This window comes from Equus przewalskii, chromosome 24, assembly GCF_037783145.1.
Source record: "Equus przewalskii isolate Varuska chromosome 24, EquPr2, whole genome shotgun sequence".
NCBI lineage: Eukaryota > Metazoa > Chordata > Mammalia > Perissodactyla > Equidae > Equus > Equus przewalskii.
The window spans coordinates 33,917,843-33,934,927 of NC_091854.1; the positions used below are offsets into that span (position 1 = coordinate 33,917,843).

Sequence of the window (17,085 nt, forward strand, 5' to 3'; positions counted from 1 at the left end):
ATTATCACTGATAATGGAAATGTAAATCTCAGCTTGCTGTTGTTTATTCCAGACAGACATTTGTGTGTTAAGTCTGTTTATCAGGCCACACTTTGTCTCAGCCGGGAAGTAGTCAGTCTTTGTAACAAGATGTATGCAAATGAATTTCCCAAGACTCTCTGCAGCAAATTGCAGCAAGAAAAAAATTCCTTGTTACTTCACCAGCAAGAAGCTACCTCAAAAGTAGACTGGAGACGAGAACTCTGAGCTAACCAGGCTGATGAGTGTGAACGAGTCCTGAGCGTGTGCTCACAGTGTGCTGCTCTTTATTCTGAGTAGAGTCGGTGCATTACATCTGTTTATCAGACAACACTCTGCCTGGGCATTCAGGCTTTTTAACCTGTGTGAAAATGAACAGTGACCACAACCTCGAGACATAAGCCGTCTGAGGCAAAACTCCAAAACTCCTGTCACTTTAAGAACCCCCACCAACAGAAGCGCCTAAGAAACTTCCGAAACTTTAAAAAAAGATACATCCAGCTCTAACTTTTCGGCACCTTCTATCTTAAATAACTTTTCTATATCATTGGATCCCCCAATAGCATGACAGACTCAGGACAGAATGGTGACTTTTACCACTCAAATTTGATAAATTAAAAATTTGTTAACATTCCACATCTAATGATCAACAACAAGGAGTTTTTAAAAGAGAATACTTCGATAGAAAAGTATTTAATCTTTAATTCTATTATTAACATATTTATCCTGGGATCATCCTGTTTTAATCCTAAGATGACTCACTCTTTTAAAAATATCTACACATGAAGAGTTGAACAGTGTATTTCTTTCTGTTTCGTTTTTCTTGTTGGTTTTCTACAGGGTTTGAAAATCTTACCAAAGGAATCGAATTGGTTTAGCTTGTCTTCCCAGACAAAATAAACACTTTAGGACCCTACTTGTTTGTATTCTCCTCAGTGGCGCTGTATGCATCAGCAGCTAAAAACAAAGAAACTTTTTAGCTGCTCAGACAAAATGCAGAAGCTTTCCAAACAAGGAGGCAAGGGAGGGGGCACGGATTGGGGTGGGGGGTGGGGGTGGAGAAGTGTGTAGAAAGTCTGACAGTCCATTCAATATAGGGATGATGGCTATAATGCATCCAGGGTCCCCTTGCTAATTAAATATGCATTGGCACCGTTCTGATCGATGCAAGCCATGGATCAGATGACACACCTGCAAAATCTTGAGCCTAGAGCTCCCAGGAAAAAGGAAAATACAGTCTTGTCTCCTTATCTTTGTTTTCAAAGGCTCTCAATTTCTGTGCTTAGATATCTAATTTAATTCTCTCACCCTCAGCAAACTGGATTAGGGAAGTCAATACAGCCTTTGTGCATCGACAGGAAAACACAGCTTTCCTTTTATTCAATTTAACGATGACCTTTAGACAAAGATAATGACGACTCTCTAGAAGTAAGGTTAAGGCCTCAAGAAGAAGACCCCCAGAGCTAAGCTCCTATGGAATTCTGGAAGATAAGGTAGGGGGTTTACTGTGACACTTTCCTGCTTGGAAAGGAAAAAAGGAGGAAAGGGAATTAAGAATTGGTGTTGAGGGGAGGGAGGAGGGAGAAAACCTGGTGGAAGAGATGTTAAGTCCACTGACTAAACAAGGAAACTCTCAAAAATCAAATGGCTGGATCCTGGCACATCCATCACCAGAAAATAATTCTGTGAAAGAATTAGGAATGAGGATAGCAGAGTAACAATGATCCTAAAAAATGCAGACACTGTAATGAGGTTGAAGGTTTTGTGGCTGGGTAAATCAGGAAGTTCTGGGTTTTTGTTTCTTTTGTTTCCCTGAAGCATCGAGAAAACAGGACTGTCACCAGTGTGTTCGTGAGTTCCACCACTGGTGAGAGATATAACTAGAGATTTTGGACAAGTCTGGGTTTCGGCAGTGTTAGCAATCTTCACACCACTACTCTCAAGCAAAGGGGAAAGTGATGCTGGAACATTCTCCCGAGACAAACGGCACTGCTTCTTTTTAATTTCCTTTCTTTGGGCCTGCTCACCCCATTCATCAGTACATCTACTCTGTGCCTGTCACCCAGGACACCTGCAGACAGCAACCTAAAAAGGCAAGGTCCCTGCTCTCGGTCAGTCAGATAAGGGCATTCAGCAACACCCCTCCCGAAGAAGGCCTGCATCCTGCGGAAATCAACGTGCAGCACACACTGTTGTGCACTTTTATAATAATCGCTTTTATAGCAGCAATCAGGACCACTGACTGTGGCTTTGAAACAGAACTCACAGCAGCCTGGACACTAACTAGTGGCAATGGGTGGGATAAGCTTTTCTATTAAGACAGAGGTTTAGGCAGAGTGCTTCCCAGTGAAATATGGAGCTATTATTGCATAATTAGCATTGTTGGGAATAGTACAAAATATCAAAACAGTTTTTAAAAATCAGATTTTTTTTCCCCTTAGAAACAATTTCCTAGATAGTGCAGAATGTTATTCTGGATCAGGCCTAGCATCTTCCCTCTAAAAGAAACAACAGCTCTAACAGAGGCAGCTACGTAACAATGAAAAGGCAAGGGCTTGAATCAGAGAACCTGGCTTTGAGGCCCTTTTTGGCCATTTGTATCAGCTTCGTGGAATCAGACAGGCCCCTTTGCTTCTCTGAACTTCAACGTACTCATCTTCAGAATGCCTGACGTTCAGGATTATGAGACCTGAATGGCATGATTTAAATGCCTCATAAATGATAGGAGCTACCTGCAGCTGCCACCAAAGCAGGTTTTCTACAGGATGTAAACTGGCTAAAGATTCACATTGACTTGCTTACTTTTATTTCCTGCCTCATCATTTTTATTGCCAGACAGCACACTATCTGGAGCTAATAGGCATTTGTTGAAGTGGGATTAAAATCAGAAGGTGAAAAAATAGCTCTTTGGGGCCAAGAAATACAACAGGACCTATCTTGGGAATGGCAACAGATGTTTTTGGGCAGATTTTCTGGCTTTGGGGAGACTGCATGACTGGATGGTGGTATATTCCAGGTGGCGAGCAGAGACCCAGCAGAATGAGAAGGCCTGCTTTCTGAAAGGTCCTCAATTCAGGACCAGAATGAGGGGTGAGGGATCCTGTAAAGGTTCTTTCCAGCCCTAAAGTTCTAACTTGAAACAGATTATTAAGCAATCCAGGTATTGGTCTTCTGGCTGCATTCAAGGCTGAGATCCCCATTTCATCAAAAGAGACTAGGTGATATTTCTTCATTTGCTGCTGATCATTGAGTGCAATAACCATAATAAGTCAAAGACAGTCTCTTCTTTACTTTATAAATGACCACAAATAGCCCACTAAGAGTTGCAAATGTTTATCTTCAGTAACTTGCCCAACCCTAACCACAGAATCCCATAAACAATGTTTTCTCTTTATATCTTGATCCATTATGTGATCCAGAACACCAGAAAACTTTGTTTTAGGAGCTACTGAAAAAGGTATCCTTAAAGAATTAATTTAGTCTAGGTCCTAGATCCTAGGATTTAGGACAATGCTTTTAAAAAAATATTTCAGATATACCTTCTCTTATATATCTTTCAAATAAATGTGCTTTCAATTTCCACATTGACTAACTTTTCTCTAATAACTTAGTTTCTGAACCTGTAAGACATAAGTCTTACTTATTTATACGGAGTTATAAATATACAGAGTTATCACTCATTTGGTCCACTGGAAAATGGTCCTCAGACTTCTCATATTACCATAATAAAGTTTGAATGATGTCTCACTTTTTAGAAATTCACCCAAGCCTTCTAGAAGTAGAAACATTCATCCATGTTTTGCTTCCATGTCTTTAAGATAGATAAAATGACTTCAATGCACGGAATCATTTCACTTTTAGGAGTTCCCATTTGGATCCCATCATGGCTTTCTCCCTGACATATGCAGTGCTAAGTTATTTAAAATTAATTGCAGTACAATATTTAAAATGTCTTCACAAGGTGCTAATCTCAAGTGCTTTGGATGTTTGAGCCACACTTGGAAGTCATCAAGCTCTGTGTATCTTCATACCATGGAGCAGTTGAACATGCTGAAAAGATTAGTCAGTGAACTTTAATCTACACCCAAAACTATAGTAAATTATGAAATTTCAAAAATGTGTGAGTTGATACAAATGAGAAAACTGTAAACATCCTGCATAACAAGCAAAAAACAAACCCAGATAATTAAAAGAGATGAATTTGCTTATGTAGCCTTGCTATCTGGGAAGGCTTTCGGGAGTCCACCATAGGTCACGGGTCCTACCCACTTAAGCCGGGTTGAGCTTATGTGCTCTCACCTTCATGTAAGGTGTCATTTCTGTTTCCATTTAAGGATGCAATCTACATCCTTTTCTGTGGTTATGTTGGGTGGGAGATAAGTATTTTCCATTTCAGTAACTCAGTATGGGTGAGGAATTTGCTTAGTAATAATCCTAAAATTGAATTGTCTTCCATACAACACCTAGTATAGTTTGGGTAGGATTAGCTAAATGAACGATCTTCAGCATGTGCTTAAAAAAAAAAAAAGCTTCTTATTTGTCACCTGGATTTATTTTGATTTAAAAAATCATGTTTCTGGGAAGTCTCTAATATAGGTGCTACTTCAACAACTTCTCTTCATCAAACTGTTTAAGTGGGTGATTGGAACTTTACTCTGATTCACTTTTTAAAAATCATTATCACTCTAAATTATTCTCAGGAGGAAGAAGCTTGTTTATTTCAGTCCATCAAACATTTATTGATCACCTACTGTGTGCAAAGCATTGTGAGCTTTTTATTCAGTCCTGAGGTAGCTCATAAACTCATTCAACTCTGTACTATCTGTAAAAGCACATGTTCCTTGTTGTTTAAGAGTAGCTACTTCCGCCCCCGCCCCCACCCCACTGGTGATGGGAACAGGGAGTTTCTCTCAATTAGAATCCCTTCCAAAGTTTATCAGAGGAGGATAGTGGAGGTAGCGATTTCTACCATAGGAAACGGCTCATCTGTTTGTTTTATATTCAAGAAAAATGACAAATCTCTGGGCTCCATGGTTTTTCCAATTTTTTGGACATAATGAACATGGTTTTTCCAAGTTTTTGAACAAGCAGAAGCTCACAGGGAAGCTTGGGTATCAAGAGCAAGCAGTCCTATCTGCAAATCACACCCTCATTTTCACGCAACCTCACCCCATACCCCATCCCTGCTGGGCTTCATGCAGCAATATGTACACCCCTGCCGCATTCACAGAGCCAAGGTCCTAACCTGTAGTCCAGAGTGATTTCAGTGTCACCTCTGTCCTTTCAGATCTACAATCTTAAGATAAGCAAAGAAGAAACAGTGACAAACTCATTTTTGTTCAAAATCAACGAGTATCTTTTCTAAACTCTGTCTTGTTTTATTTTTGTTACTAGAGAAGAAGATAAAAATAAATTATAAGTGGGAAAAACAACGAAAAAGAAAAACAGTAAAAAGAAAAAAGAATCAGGTAACAGAAGAAGTGGTATTGTTTTGAACAGTCAGAAATAGCAATTCTTCAAGTGAGACAGGAAATTTTATTTGCAACAGACAAGAGAAAAGTTACAAGCAAAAAATCAGAGTTTCTTCAGGGATGAAAGGTGAAGTAATGTCCTGCACACCATCTCTGAACCATCAGGTTGTACTGAGGCATGGATGGAACGGCAGCAGCACAGCCTATTCAGGAATGATGCAGAAGAAGGGATGAAGGATGATGGCAATCCTCTCACTGCCTTTGATTCTGGCTATCACCCCCAGAACAGCACATAATTTCATGAGACTTTTCTATTTAATAACTTTGGGACAATTTTTTCTTGTTATATCTACCCAAACGATTTCCCAAAAAATCACTGAGGGGCCGGCCCAGTGGCACACCAGTTAAGTTCACAAGCACTGCACGCATGAACCAGTTCACTGGTTTGAATCCCGGATGTGGACATGGCACCACTTATCAAGCCATGCTGTGGCAGGCGTCCCACATATAAAATAGAGGAAGATGGGCATAGACCTATGTTAGCTCACGGTCAAGCTTTCTCAGCAAAAAGGGGAGGATTGACAGCGGATGTCAGCTCAGGGCTAATCTTCCTCAAAAAAAAAAAATCACTGAGTTCGTTTTCATTTTTATTTTATACTTTAACAACTCATTTAATGATTTAACAATTTCCTTTTGGAAGTCCTGTAGAAAGGGAAAAATTTCCAAAGTGTTAGTCAACAAAACCATAAGTCTTTTCCATACAAAACAGCCTCATGTCTACACCCTTGCAGTCACAGATTCTCCCAAGCGGCCTTAAAATCAGAAAGCACTTTGTTTAAGTACCGCCATGTTGGTATTGTACAGACATGCTTAGACTTCACAAGGGAAAACTTTAAACAAACATATTTGGAATGAAAGTCATAAAAAACATTAGGCAAAAAGAAAATTTTAAATTAATAGCAAGAGAGTAACATCTCACCAGTAGTAGATAGGGAAATGAATTATTCAAAACTGTATGCCAACACTGACGTCACAGTGAATAGAGGCAGGCTCGAAGGAGCCTTCCTGAGAAGAGCTGGTGTTTACTCAGCAATTGGAAGCAAAACAAAACAAAATAAAAAAAGATTCCCACATAAAGAAAATCGTATATACTGTTTTTCATAACCCCAGCAAAACTCCCTATTGTGGCACTCTCAAGGCACAAACTCTTAATTTCTGTCAGGAGAGAAAGTAGAGAACACCACAAAGAAGTCCTGAGACTTAGAGAAGAAATTCATGCAGAACATCAGCTGTTACTCAACATTTTCAAGGAACCATGATATGTCAAACAGGCCACAAGATACAAGTACATTTAAATACGAGTTTCTATTTTTGTTAAAAAATTTAAAAAATCCAAAATCTGAATCTGGAAAAGCAGACTCTTACAGGTTTAGAAAGCATACACAAAGCCTGGCAGAAGAAAACCCTGCTCACTGCCACCATCTGCTTTCTGGCACAGTGAGGAAAACTTCACTAACGGCAACATTTTCTTACACTGGAAAATCCACTAATTAGCTTTGTTGTAATAAGAAAGATAACCTCTGCATGGAAGGCAGATCGCCAGCTCGCTATTTGGCTGGCAGCACTCACAGCAGGCCAGCGACATTCCCACGAGGGCTCTTCCCCACGCCCCTCTGCTGGAGTCCTCCGTGACTCCCTCTTGGTAAAAAGAAAGTGCTCACAGCGAGAGAGCAAAGCAAGAGCAACGGAGAGGGCATGTTTCCAGGTATTTGGATTAATATCCAAGAACACCAGGTTCAGAACCAGGAAATCTGGGATCCAGAGTTGACTGAAAACCTGGGTAAACCTGGGTCTCATTTACTTCATCTTTAAGGCTATTAAAGCAAATGAGTTCTAGATTTCCCATAAAACTCCTAAATTCTTTAAGTCTAAATCATATTTTCCTAAGAACTGTGTCCCAAGAAACTAATGATTACAAAACAGAAAATGGGGCTTCACATGTCATTGATATATCTGAAATAATTTTAGAAAATTTGTCATAAACTGATTAAGACATTACAAATCATTTAGCAACCAAAGAAACTGAAACTCTACTAAAATTCCTTCATAATGTGCTCTAACCATTTAGTCAGCATATCATTCCACAAATATAACCAACAACTATTCACCGAGGAGCCAATGTGTGCCAAGCACTCTGTGAGCACTGGAGACAGAGCAGTGAAGGGAAGGTTCCCCAAGCTCTGCGCCCACCACGTCTACACGACAGCGAGTCTGCGACCCAGGGAGCTAATGCTAACCCTCCACAACATCCAGCAGATGCACATCACCAACCACACACAACAGGACAGCATCAACCAAGGAGAAACATGGCCCTGGGCTCATACACTGAAAGATCTACTTGAAAGTTCCTTGAGAAAATGGAATAAATAGGTGCAAATATTTTCTGGAAAATAGACACCACGTCCTTAGAAGCAAAGCCAAGCAGAACACCGTCAGGCGACGACAGCAAAAGTGTAGACGCGGCCTCTCTGTGAGGCGCGTGAGACCTACTGCTCACACGGGCCCTGCCTGGACTGCACAGATTCATCAGTTCAAAAGTCTCTCCTTCCGTTCTCTTGATTTTTTTCCTCAAGCTCAAACTTAGCCAAATTTAACAACAAAATTGCAACACAGGGTCATCCACTGCAAACTCAGAAGTTCCTTTACCGATGGAATGAGTGATGGACTAATGCAAAGAGTAATACCCCACTGGGATGGCAAAGACATGCCCACACTCCTCTTCCCAACTGCATGGCGACGCGTCAATAACGAGACAAGTGTCCATTGGGTTTATTAACTCTCAACTGCCATTAAAACACACTGATTAAAACTGTAACACTTGACTCGGTGCTTTTTATCAAATACTGGGAAAGACTTTGGTCAATCTGTCCAGTTCTGGCCCTGCTTTTACCTTGTTTTCACCAACACCCCACTTAGGCACGGAAAGTAATCACGTTCTTTCCCAATCCCAGTCAGTCACATTGATAAGCACAATCGCTGTGTTGAAGTTAGAAGGTTACTCAGTGCAGATGAAGATGAAGGCATAACCCTTTCCCTTGCTCTTGGCAGAATTAACGGCCCCTCCTCTGGCTCCATCCGGCCTGGTGGTGGCTAAGAACGGGGTGCAGCTCCTATTAAGCTCACAAATTTTGTTTCACATAAATCCTTTCAGGACCTTATTATAGAAAATTCCTGCAGTGTGTGATGATGGGCTTCTGCATTTGTGGTTTCATAATTCTTGAAGACTCCTTGATACATACCAGAGAGCAACAACACTGCACTAAGTATGTGGAGGAATGACACAACCATGTTTGGACTAGTGTATCAGTAAAGCTGCTGTCACTGAGAACAGCAGAACAGCAACAATAACAAAAAAGGGCATCAGAAGTTACATTTAGATCATCAAAAATAAGATCTAAAAAATTCTATTTTGGTTTTCATTCTAGCATGCCTTTCAGAAGATAGATATTGAAACTGTTGCTAGGCTAGAGATCACTTCTGATACCTAGCCTGTTTGCCACACCCTATTTCACTCAGCAGAATATCTTTCACCTTTGGCTTGATGTAGACACAATCTCAGATACACTCAAATTCTTTTTTTTAAAAAACCTGGCTTAAAATTGAGACTGCTGTCTCCAAAATCAGCCAAAAGTCCTGAAAATGGCTTATTTTTGGTAAATTCGTATTTTACTGGGTGCCATTTATTAACAGACCGTATTTAGAATATCCATGAAGTGACACGATTTTGTACAGATGATAAAACAATATAATACCTATTTTCAAGGCAGGTACATATACATGATAAAGGATGATGAACTAAGAATAAAGATTAAACAAGTACTGTTCAGGTAACACACAAAGAGGAAAAAAAAAGCTTCATTAGGAGCTAAGTAAAAATGGAAATTCATGGCCTGGGACAATTTTCACCTCTGCACACTCACATTGCTATTGAAACTGGTGATTAGCCAGCTCACCTGAGGCAGCACAGACGGACATATGTCTGTCACATCCCCCAACCTACAATACGCTCATCTCTCTGAGGAACAGACAAAATTCTGCTAAGGATATCAAGTTTCCCTTTGGCTGAATAAAGGAACTGAACTTGAAAAATATAAAGAAAAAGAAATTAACTAACTGCAAATTTGCTAAAATAGGTGGACTATAATAGAACAACAATTTGTAGTTCCTTAATGAGACTTGGATGCTGCTCTGAAGCTGGAAGGCTCTGATTTTTTACCGAACCTACAAATGGCACCCTCCTCTCCCCAGCCTTGCAGCTCTCTGGGCCACAAGCACAGTTGCAGGGGTGCACCCACCGCAACTGCTGACCCTCCTTCTCTCCAATTCCCTCTTGACCAAAAAATGAAATACACAATAAAAGGGAGTCTGGGTTCAGAGAATTCTCATTTTCTGATTTAAATTTAACAACACTTAGGGACTAAAAGGTTTGCTGGGTATGTGTGGGGCTGGAAATACTTCCTATTGGACTTAAATTTGGTCTTCCTGAGGGCAGACCAGCAGCGGCCACATCAGTTCATGTGGGAAGCTTGAGTCCCAAATTCAAAATCAACTTCCAAAAGATCTGTATTTCCAAAGTCAAGCAACAAAGGACCATAGCTCCCTCTTCTGTGACACGGAAACTCTACGACAGGAAGAGCCTATGGCCCGCGGTGGGGCCCCGAGGAAGACAACACCTGCTCACTCACTCCTGAACTGCCAGTCAGGTTCCCAGATGACTGAGACCAGACGAGCCACCAAACCAAACCTTTGTGGGGTGTACACTCACTATGGAACACAATCAAAATCCACTCTGACCAGGTTCTGAGCCTCCTAAAGTAGCACCCCTTTAATGTGACCACACTGTGAATGGTCTACCCCCCACAACAGAACTGAAACACACATGGCTATCTCCTTGTCTGTTTCCTTTATTATTCATGTGGTTTCATCTTTCCAAATTCAGACTTCCACCCCGTTGTAGGAGGGAAAGAGTATGTAATACATAATGCAAAAGGATTTACAGCAAGTCATATGATGTCTGTACTTGATAATTTTTCATGGTTTTATACCCAAAGAATCACTGCATATGGATGAATAAACATTTTTTAAACACCAGAACACTGAGCCTTCCTCTCACACAACTCAAAGCAAGGGGCACATTGCTGACACAGCAACACTGTGGTCTCAGAGAGGCTGTGGGAAATGTCAGATTTATGGTCCGGGGGTGATTGGTGGATGGTTTTGTGGTGTGTATGGTGTTTTGTTTTGTTTTGTGTCTGCTTTTTCTTTTCTCTTTTGAGCCTCTGACAGAAGCAGAGCTCTACAAACTTTCTGGCGACCTCCCAGGAAAACAGAAGGAAGCTGAATCCTGTACTTCCCCTGGGATCTAATGAAATATACAGCCTCTGGGCTTCTTTCAATTTGGACTTTCAGACTGCTAAGCCAGTGAAAAGGGGATCCTAGCTGTCACAAACGTCACATGCTTGGGGTCACCTGCTGCTCGGGGGTTCTCATGCCAGTTGTTGACATAATAAGCACCCCTTACACTTTAATTACAATTCACAGTGTGCAAACTATGCAATCTGCTTTAAGGCAGACTGTCTTTTAAGTCAACACTAAAATTCTATTACTAATACGGCAGTGAAATGTAGCAGAGAAGGGTGTGTCCAGATGACTGACTACAGGCAGATACCTGCCATTTGGGGAAGATACAGGTAACATTTGAACAACATAAAGTGGTACTGCTGCCCTTAGTTCCGGGAGAGGGCACTTTACTCTAACTCTGTTCAGAGACTTCCTATGAGCACACCACAAAAGTGAAATACATATGCTTCACATGTAGCCTGTTTACATTTGTATAACTACCATGTATTTTTTTCACATGGGGCCTTAGCTACTCTATGTAATATCTTGCCTCTCCAACAGGGCTGATCAACTGTCCAACAACAGGGAATTTCTACTTCCCCCACCCCTTCCTCTCTAAACCCAGGGCAGAGCTAGAGATGTTTAACACAAGCTTCCAGAGTTGTGTTGGTGCTCTCTCATTTACTAGATCCTTGTATGTTGCTAACTACAGATCTGTGTAAGCTATATTCTTGCAACCAAAACATGAAAAGTTATTTTAAAACAGAGTCCATTTAAAATAATATGACAATGCAGGGACCTGTTTAAAAAGTGCTAACATAATTATAGTCTACAGTTTTCTCCAAAAACAACAGTGAAAATTAGTTACAATATATTACAGAGAACTACTATAAACATAGGTGGGCTAACCTCTGAATGAACTGTCACAACCCTTTGAGAATTACTATCTCACTTTCAGTGCCACAAACGATGTGAGATGAGACACATGAAATAAACCCCTGCCAAGTACTTTTATGCTTATGGAGTCTGCCTTGAGCACCTCAGTTGAGCTACACACATGCCCCACTATAAAACACCCCCACACCACCACCAGAAACAACAAAATAGTCAAACCAAAACAGAAATCCAAATTTACAAAAACAGTACATACATATTTTTTAAAAAAATAATAATAATGCCTATCCTTGCTTTACTGAAGGATGTATCCGTATTAAAAATGCCACCAAGATAGGTCAAATTAGCCAACAATCATTCTTTGCTTTTTTTGGTGCCAGGCAATAGTAGGTGCCAGGACCAAAACCACGAAGCACCACCAAGAGCACGTGTTTATCTTCTTCAGAAATGGTTATGCTAACACAGGAAGCAGATGCAGCTTCCACTGTCCTTGGGAAACTTTCAGTCCTTTGGCTACTGGGTTCTGTCTTCGCGAAGACAGACACAGAGCACTAGAGCCCTGCCGACAGACTTTTCTGATACCAACCACGGCCTGGATGAGTGCCACCTGCCCATGTCCTCTATTTCTTGGTTCTGCCCAATTTTGGCGACGCTCACCTTCTGCCTCCGTGTTGTCCACTGCTCCACTAAGCTACCACCCAATGTCCATAATCAGACCATCTGGCACCCCTTCTGGTTGGGCTGAATTTTTTTTGATGGAACCTCAAAACTAGACCAACCTGAGACTATCAACTCATACACAAGCATATCAGGTCGTGGACCTTTACGAGTCTCACATCCCAACGTAAGAATCCCACCTGCCAATTTCCTCTTCCTTCCCTTATAGGAAGGGAACAGAGTGTCTCTAAAGCACCGAGGAGAATGTGAACAAGACATAAAGTAGAAGTGCTCTAATCCAACACAGTGGGGCCAGAAGTTGACTGGCGAGTGTAAACAACCGGAGAAGGAGAACTCTGCTATGAGACACACACACCTCAGGCACTTTGTGAATACACGAGTGCACGTGCCTGGCCAGTCTTTCTGCGCAGGGTCCTGGCTTTAACCAGAACGTCAGCCTGCGCCCTGCAGCATCTTCCTTAGATAAATCACACCTACACTGCAGCATAGAAGATCTCCAGTTTTATTCTGTAAAGTACAGGGAGAATCTAAAGATATTTCTAAAATAATCTGAGCACAGAATCCTTTTATATTTTTACAAATTTCCATTTACAGTTGAGACACCTCACCCACACTTAATCTGACAGAAACGTTTCTAACTCACCTTTAATCAGTCTTTCCAAAGCGCTTAGTCTCACAGAAATAAAACTTTCTTTTTCATTTTGAAGTTGTATGTCATCAGTTCACATAAATTTAATCAATTTATATAATAACAATACCAATAATGCCATTACAAACAGGTCTGGGAATAACATAACTGACTCTTGGTAAGCACTCACTCAGTAGAAACAAAAGTGCTAGGATGTGCTAGTAACTATCGGCCACAAGTGTTCAACAGGTTACCGGTATCAGTTAGTACGTCACAAAGAAAATGAAAAGTCTCAGCTGTCTTGCAAGCTGGTTAATACAGAGCTTCTACTTGAGTCTCCCCAAAGAACATAAAGTTCAATAGTCACAGAGTGAAGAGGCACTGATGCTGGATGTGGGAGACAATATTGAAAAAGACATCTTTCCAAGCATGGCTCTAATTTTTAATAATGTAGGAAATAACTAGAAGAACTTCCCAGAATTACTGGACTTAAAATGGTAACTGATTCTGTATGTACCTGCTATAGGACACAATATTTAAGTTGATCTGACTGTAATTAAAGAACAAGAAAAATAACCGGACAGCTTAGCTCCTAATACAGTATTTTCAAATTCTAAACTATATTTATATTTTTACTACTATGTACAGCTATTAGAATATCACTACTTCTGTTTTGATTGAAATTTGTGATTGGTGAAACATTTTTTACAATTAGAGACACTATGTTAATGGAAAAATTAATTCCCATTTTAACATCAGTTGGTTTGACAATCAAAAACAATCACACAGGTAATAGTCATGATTTTTAAAATATTTTATCATTTTCAGGTTAATATAACTATCAATTTTCAGGTGATTATACTTAAGATCAATTTCTTAGCAACAAAAAGCCTTAATCTCAATCTTCTGCTTATTACCAGTTAACTTATTTTATCAGTTTACTTACTTATTATCAGCTTCAAATAAATGTATTACTTAATTGTGTACCTATGTGATAACGATGATGGTGATGCAGGTACTAACTGCCTGAAAACAGTAAGAATGGCCAGTAAGAACACTGTGAGCTGAGTAATTTACATACACGTAACTTTCCCAGCAACTTTTGCAAAGTAAATATCTTTATTTCAGGTTGAAGAAACTAAGACAGCACTAAGAGAAAAATCTGGATCTCAAAAGTAGATTGACTCCAAGCTTAGGCTTCCTCACTTCAACAAGTTGTGTGTGTGTATGTTTAAAGGAAACCAGAGATCACAGACTTTCCTCTACAGTGAAATTTTTATTTGCACAGATGTGTGTGTGCATGTTGGCGCACACACACACAGACACACACACACACTTTAGTTAAATCAATTTCATACGCAAAAGAAAAGTGAGCCAGGGCTAAATTATTAAAAGAAGTCTTTGAAGCAAGAAGCGATGATGTGTGAAAGACAGACTAAAAACGTTTATTTAAACAAAGAACAAGCACAGAGGGATGGAACAACAGTGAAAATAAGGGAAATGCAAGCTCTCCAGTTTTTCCATCTTTCCTCTGTTGTGTATAACTTCTCACACACAGGAAAGACAGAAAGAGATGTTGGAACTTATGGAATATCCAAAAGTAAAGTAAGTTTAACCAATCTGTAGTTCAAATGAAGCAAATCCACACAGACTGTCAATGAGTTTTTTCTATGTTAAATACAGTTATATTATCCTGTAGTAAGGGCCTTAACTTTAAACATAATTCCTTACTTGCAAGAAAAAAATTTCAAGATAAGATTTTTAAAACTACTGTTATAGCATCTTTTTCAGTGGCATGCTAGAATAGTGAAATCTCTTGGCTTCAGAAAGGAGACCCAGAGGGCCTCTTGCTTCACACTCACAATGTCCACAGGACAGTTAAACACCCCAGTGTACATCTCAACAGGCACCAGACTGGGCCATGGTTGTCTCATCACTTCAATTTCTGTCTGATAATGTTTATAACATTGTAAAAGCTTAAATTCAAATCATGAAAATAAATACGTGTATTATATCATATAGGCTATCTAATTTCCAAACCTATTTCATGCGTATACATAAACATAGATGATGGAATTTCATAATTGAACTTTTAAGTCTATCTTATCAGTGGGGCTCTTAAAAGTAAGGTAATAAATTCTAAATTACCTCTCAATGCAAACATTCCCAAGTTTTAGGCTACAACAGACATCTTAACTAAAAGTGAAAAATTCAGCCAATCATATGGAAATTATATTTATGATACACACCATCCAGATCATACAGAACTGACACAGTACTTATATAAATAAACATTCTCTTTTTAGCAAAACAAAAAGCAACTTTTAAATTGTTCTTGGGAGCAGAAACAGAAAGTGTGGCCAGAAAGTTGCAAAGGAGAAAAATGGAGTTGGTTCTCTAATCTGAAGTTAAAAATAATTTTTGCCTGTTTGCATTTAAATAGACAATATTCTAAAAGTCTTATAGAGACTCTATGCTTACAATGGCATTATTGCCTTTGCATATAAATGGAAGCACATTTCTAGCACTTATATTATTACAAATATTGAAAATGGCCTCCTGAAGCTTTTAGCAATGTACTCTTTGTCTTGTTTCCAAAGAAGCAATCCAATTAAAATGATCACTTTCAGCAGAGGACTAGCACAAGGACTTGTACATTGTGCCCAGCATCTGACCAACTCTACGGAAAACAGATGAAAACTTCCACATGCTTTCTGTCTACTTGTAGCAAACAAGCCTAATTTATAAGTACTTTCCTGGAAAATGAATTGTGTTATTTTTTCTGCCTCTTTTAGAAAGTACTCATCCACAATGATTCCAATCTATATTGTGCTTGCTTCCTTGAATTCACTGTTTCACTAGTGCATCTTGTGTACTCACACTTGTCCATTGGAACGTGGTAATGAACACTATTCATTTTGACACATTTCCTTCATTTCCCCCAGGCACACTTCCTATTAAGCATACAGAAGACAAAACACGTGTTGGTTGAATTAATTTTCTTATAGTAGGATTATTTCATTGTTCGTCCTAACTATAACATTTGGCTCCCTTCTGAAAATTTCTTCATTTATTTATCATGTTCTTATATTTGACTTGCTTCCTCACTTAATTTCATAAATTTAAAAGTTGTAGATTTGTTTTTTCAATCAAAAGTATTTATGGGGCATCTTGTATAAGTTGTGTTTTTAATGGTTTGTCCTATAAACAATATTAATTACAAAATATTACTTTATGTGTCTCAGTACGTATGTCATATAGAAGATGGATGCCTTCCTTTTAAGATATTTGAATGGATCACTGAATGATTGCCCATTTCTCTCTCACAGCTCCAATAAATAATTAAAAGGAGACAGACACAGATTTGTTGCTTACTTAAGAGTTAGAATCAATTAAAACAAAATTGTCTGAATGCTCTTGCAAGAAAGTATCACTTCAGGGACCATGAAATGCTACCTCTATATCTGTAAAGTCACTCGGGTCAGGTTGGACCTTAACTTCTCCAGGAGCACTTAGAGTGGGTGTGCATAGAGGGATGGCATTGGGGGAGGAGGGTCTTAATTGGCAATTTTTTAGTTACTAATATCTTTATAATTAAGTGGCTTAAAAGTGTCTCATAATACCCCAGAAATGGTCACTGAATATTTATTGAGCACACCTAAAGTGGAAGTTTCTTGTTTAAGTTGGTATTTAAGTTTGGACTGCAGAAAGGGCACCTTCTTCAAAGAAAAACTTTGGGACCGGTTCTAATAAATGGCTAAATCCCTTCGTTAATGGCCTCGGAGCTTTCCTCTGCAACTTGACCAGAGGCTGCGGCTCTGCTGCAGCCAGAAGGACACTGCACCTCAAGAAGACACCGCTACTGGAGAAAAGATCACATGGAGAGGGACTTACTTTTAGTTCTGCGGGCAAACAAATTTGGGGACTCCAGACAGCCTGAAACTCTTCCTCTCAAGCATGTCTTAAATAGGAAGCTGTCTAATTTGTGCATCAAGA

The 17,085-nt window shown here is 39.5% G+C and overlaps 1 protein-coding gene and 1 long non-coding RNA gene across 29 annotated transcripts in view; one reads left to right on the top strand and one right to left on the bottom strand.

The window, feature by feature from the left end:
- Positions 1 to 17,085, bottom strand: part of NFIA (nuclear factor I A) — a 520,766-nt gene that overhangs the window by 172,858 nt on the left and 330,823 nt on the right. The window lies entirely within an intron of this gene.
- LOC139079152 (uncharacterized) lies at positions 1,381 to 8,368 on the top strand. Its single transcript, XR_011532500.1, has 2 exons — positions 1,381 to 1,511; positions 5,413 to 8,368. It is a non-coding gene; the product is annotated as an uncharacterized lncRNA (long non-coding RNA).